This window comes from Peromyscus leucopus, chromosome 5, assembly GCF_004664715.2.
Source record: "Peromyscus leucopus breed LL Stock chromosome 5, UCI_PerLeu_2.1, whole genome shotgun sequence".
Lineage (NCBI taxonomy): Eukaryota > Metazoa > Chordata > Mammalia > Rodentia > Cricetidae > Peromyscus > Peromyscus leucopus.
Window position 1 is genome coordinate 74,410,512 of NC_051067.1, and position 5,423 is coordinate 74,415,934.

General features: G+C 40.8%; 1 non-coding gene across 1 annotated transcript; it reads right to left on the reverse strand.

Moving 5' to 3' along the window:
- Nucleotides 1-3,135: 3,135 nt before the first annotated feature.
- On the reverse strand, nucleotides 3,136-5,002 carry LOC114689414. The gene is made up of 2 exons (XR_005091628.1): nucleotides 4,200-5,002; nucleotides 3,136-3,778 (listed from the first exon to the last, which is right to left on the reverse strand). It is a non-coding gene; the product is annotated as an uncharacterized LOC114689414 (transcript).
- Between the last annotated feature and the right edge of the window lie 421 nt (nucleotides 5,003-5,423).

A 5,423-nucleotide genomic window follows, 5' to 3' on the forward strand; every position in this document is an offset into this window, starting at 1 on the left:
CAGAGAAAAACAATGACAGCGTGAAATTTGCAGGCAAATGGATGGAACTAGAAAATATCATTCTGAGTGAGGTAACCCAAACCCAAAAGGACAAACATGGTATGTACTCACTCATAAGTGGATACTAGAATAAAGCAAAGAACGATTAGACTGCAACCCACAGAATCAGAGAGGCTATATAGCTGGGGGGACCCTAGAATGACTGTGGCTTATAATAAGTTTTGGTTTTACTCAATCACTGGGCAAGCCTCAGTGAAACATTTCACTATTAGGATAAGAAATTATACTGTATCAAGCTGATAATAGAAAAAAATAAAAATGAAAAAAAAAACCTATATGTATTTTTAATTTAATTGTCACTCCATCCCTAAGAGGTATACATTATTTTGTTTCTTATCTTATAGATTTGAAAATCAAGGTTTGGAGACATTAAATAATTTGCTTAAGATTTCACAGGTTATTAAGTCAAGATTGGAATTTCCATGAGAAGACATGTTTGCTAATTTTCAAAAGACAGGTATATATTTTACCCTTGGACTAAAAGAAAGTAACTACTATGGTATGAGAGAAAACCAAAGGCTTATGTTTAGAGAAACTATTTGAGACTGAAAATAAGAAACTATCAGCAGGAACTAATTCATAATTTGGCATATTAGAACAAAACAATAGAATTGAAAGCTAAATCACATGGTATACCACCTTTCAATCTATTAAGGAAATAAAAATGAAATCAACCCAAGGTGCTACTGTATACCTAAAACTAGCAAAGATTTTTAAAATTTAATTCTTTGCTTTCACTACATGAGATCTGTCTAGACGATCAGATACTTTTATACAATAATAGCACTGTAAGAAATGTCTGGTCAGCTGTGGAACCTGCATGGGACTGGACTAGGCCCTCTGCATAAGTGAGACAGTTGTGTAGCTTGATCTGTTTGAGGGGCCCCTGGCAGTGGGATCAGGATCTATCCCTGGTGCATGAGCTGGCTTTCTGGAGTCCATTACCTATGGTGGGACGCCTTGCTCAGCCTTACTGCAGGGGGGAGGGGCTTGGTCCTGTCTTAACTGAATGTACCAGGCTTTGCTGACTCCCCTTGAGAGCCCTTACCCTTTTGGAGGAGGGAATGGGAGTGGGAGGGAAAAGCTAGGGGGCAGAGTGGGAGGAGGGGAGAGAGGGCGATCTGTGGTTGGTATGTAAAATGAATAAAAAAGTTTCTTAAAAAAAAGACATGGGGTATGTGTGTGTATTATGTTGCTCAGGATAATCTCAAACATCCTATGCTAGGATGACCGACCATGAACCATGGCACCCAGCTTGTATTTCAAATCAGGAAATGCCATGTGTCCAATTTTCCTCAGAAGTGGTCTGGCCTTTTAAAAAAATATTTCTATATGAATTTTAGGACTGTTCTTTGCCTGAATCATGCCACTAGGATTCTGACGGCAGTTACATTGATCTATATGTTCCTGTTCGTAGTGTGGACATTCTGATAAGATTTATTCTGAGTCACAGGGTGTCCTTCCATTTAGCTTCATCTTCTGTTTCTTTGACCAATGTTTTGTTTTTTGGTTTTGGCCTAGACCAGACTGGCCGGGAACTCCCCAAATCCCACCTGCCTCTGCTTCCTGAGTTCTGGGTTTAAATGTGTACACCGTTAAGTCTAGCTCAAAAATTTAAAAAAATGTGGACTTTTAATCAAGCAATTTTTGTTAAAGCGTTAAGAATTTATGTTTAAAGAGTAAGACACAACCAGGTTGGTGGTGGTGCATGCTTTTAGTCTGATGGCACAAGCAGGCTGCTCTCTGTGAGTTAAGGCCAGCCTGGTCTACTGAGGGAGTTCCAGGACAGCCAGGGATTTACAAAGAAACCCTGTCTAAAAAAAAAAAAAAAGGGAGTGAAAGAGTAAGATACGTAAGAGTTTCAGAAAATGGTATTGCATTTATTGAAAAACATGTAATTGAACTATAATTATGTAAACTTAATGGCACATCATGATTATGATTAAATTAAATTAATCTTAATTTTGTATTTACATTTTCAGTCCAGATCATTACATTCATGCAGTGGTAAGAAGCACTGATTTTTTTTTTCAAATGTCCATCCTCTTGAGAAATGCAAGAGAGTTCAGCTGAAGTTGTTATTTACTGTTTGAATATATGATACTCTAACAGTTTAAAAAAACCAAAGCCTAGGAAATTTAAATGTTATTTGTGATATACAAAACACACAAATATATATATTAACATGTGTGTATTGGCATTTTATGTGTGTTTATTATATATAGTAGTTATATCTGTTTTTTGCCTGTCTTTGAATTTTTCCAACATTTTGAACTGTTCAGATCTTGAGCCTACACACAAAGAAGATTGTGGTAGCTTTAAGAGTCCATTGATGGGTTGGGGGCTCCTTCTGCTTTTCTGGGATATCAATAATGACATCTTCACATAGCTTGGCCTCAGAAAGTGTATCCTGTGAAGCAACTGTGTCTTCCAAGTCTTGATGTTGGCTTGTATCAGGAGGTTCCTGCTCTTCTGGGACATCAATGACAATGTCTTCACATAACTTGGATGCAGCAGCTGCATTCTGTGATGTAATCGTGTGTCCAAAGCCCTGATATTGGTCCTGGGGCAAGTGAAGATGGCTTTGAACCTGCAGAAACTGCATCTTGTGACGACGAGGAAAGCAGACTTGTGTGTTCAGAATGTTCCGAGTCTTCAGGAAAACTTTTTTTTCTGATACCCTCACATTGTTCTCCCTTTAAGATAATATAAATTTATTAGCCAGGGGGCTCCTTCTGCTCTTCTGGGATATTAACCATTACATCTTCACATAGCTTGGCCTCAGAAAATGTATCCTGTGAAGTATCTGTGTCTTCTAAGTCTTGATGTTGGCCTGTATCAGGAGGTTCCTGCTCTTCTGGGACATCAATGACAATGTCTTCACATGACTTGGATGCAGCGGCTGCATTCTGTGAAGTAATGTGTTCAAAAGCCTGATATTGGCCCAGGTGTGAGGATGGCTTTGAACCTGCAGAAACTGCATCTTTTGATGATGAGGAAAGCAGACCTGTGTGTTCAGTCTGCTTCGGGTCTTCAGGAAAACTTTTTTTTTTCTGATACCCTCGCATTGTTCTTCCTTTAAGATAATATAAATTTATTAGCCAAAAGTTATTTTTACCATTCTAAAAATAGTTCCTCTCTTTATTCTCCCCAGATTTGAAGAGCCTGTATCATGGTACTGCTTTAAGTATGTTCTTATTTCTTAAATTACTAGAGTAAATCTTATGTATTTGGGTTGGGGTGATACCTCAGTCTGCAAAGTGCTTGCCACACAAGAATGAGGACCTGAGTTCAGTCCTCAGCACAGGTCCCAAGCTGGGCAGCTTGCAGTCCTGTGCTAGCGACAGAGCTGGATCCTGGGGCCTCTGGACAGCGATCCCAGATCAATCTGTGAGCCCCAGGACAGTGAGAGGCCCTGTTCCAAAACCCAAGCTGAACAGCTCCTGAGGGACCACACCTGAGGTTCACCTCTGACCGTACCTGCACACGCAGACAACCCCCTATATATACACTCACACCAACAGAAGTTAGATAGCTGTTACTTACCCATGTGTCTTATTTGTTCAGAAATATCATCTCTGATATCTGACACATCCCACATAGCCAGGAAAGAGTCAAATAACGAGCCTTCCTTTTCCTCTTGCATGTAGGGTTTGTAGGAGAATATGTGGTAGTGGGCAATGGCCACAAGGAACATTTCAAGGCAGATTATGAAATCCTACAATAGCCACAAAAATATCCATCATCTTTGGCTTTAAATCTAGTTTTTCAAAATGCTAACATTTTCAAAGTTACATAGGGTGTCAACTTTTAAAATATAATCCAGATTATATTCATTTTTCAACATTTTTTCCACTTCAAACATGACAAGCCAAGGTTTACATTTCTTTTGCCCTCCCTCAGTCAAATATTTCTTAATCTGTTCCTCAAGGACTGAAAGGAAACGTGCAGATATATGTGGACCAGGAATAAAACATTTACCAATCAGTACCTATGGGCCATTTCTCTAGGGTTCCCGCTCCTCTCCATGGAGTAAGCTAACAGTCTTGCCCATGGTTTGCACGATGCAGGTTTAGGACAACACTGTGTCAAACAGCTTAAACAGTAAAACCCCTAGATTCATTGACAGCACTACTTACCTGCAGGCCCATGGCCACAGCTTCCGCGCTCTGCCATTCCCACGTATGCTTTTCAGAAATAACGCCAACCTTCACCAACAGTGCTATAAGGACTGATTGCCTGTATGTCAAGAAAAGGTAAAGGTCAGATCTAGATCATGAAATGACCAACTGTCTATGCAATTAGGGGCTCGGGAGGGGGCTCAGTGTGTAAAACACTTGCTGCACAAGTGTGAGGACCTGAGTTAGAGTCACAGAAGCCAGGGAAGGCTGGCATGGTGGTGCACATCTGTAAACCCGGCGCTCCTGCAGTGAGCCGAGAGGTGGGGTAAGAGAATCCTGGGAAGACTGCAGGCCGGCGAGCCTGATGTGTGCAGAGTGACAGTTAAGAGACCCCATCTCAAATGAAAGACGAGGACCGATACCCAAAGCTGTCCTCATTTCCACATGCACACATGGCATGGACGTGTGCCACTCACACAATAAACACATGCATAGCCTATACACAAAGAGATTAAAACGTGCACCTAAAAACAGTGAAGGCCTCAATGTACCCCAGGACCCCCCACTGCTCTGCCTTCAGGGCATATTCCCAAACAAGGTCTGCTTATATGAAATATACTCACCTTGCCTCATGAATTTATTCTACTAGCTTCATAAGATGAATTTCATTATGTATTCTCAGACCTTCATCATTTGGCTCATATATCATTTTTGCTTTGAAACTATGCACAGACAATTAGATTCTAAGTTCTAACAGCTTGTAAGTAAAGGCCTGGTACTCAAGTGTATTTACATGTGTAATTACTAGGATTTGATTGTATTATTCATTCATTCATTTAGATACAGGGTCTACCAATGGAACCCTAGTTTTTCTAGGACTTGCTATGCTGACCGACCTGGCCTTGATCTGGCAGCCTCTGCCTCCCAAGTGCTGAGATTAAAGGTATGTGCCACCATGCCTGGATAATTACTAGGACAAAAAATATTTATTTCTGGCTGTGTGTGTGCACACATGCAACATGTTGTGTGTGTGGAGGTCAGAGGACAGCCTGCAGGAGTCACTTCTTTCCATCTACCTCGTGGAACTCCAATCGTCTGGTTGGTGACGGCAAGCATCTTTTCCTGCTGGTCCATTTCACTGGCCCTACTAATTTCAGTTTTGATTTCTCTCCCTTTTTAAGCCTTACTTCTTATGATTAGTGTGGCAGGGTGCCAGAGGACAGGTTTGTGGAGTTGGTTCTC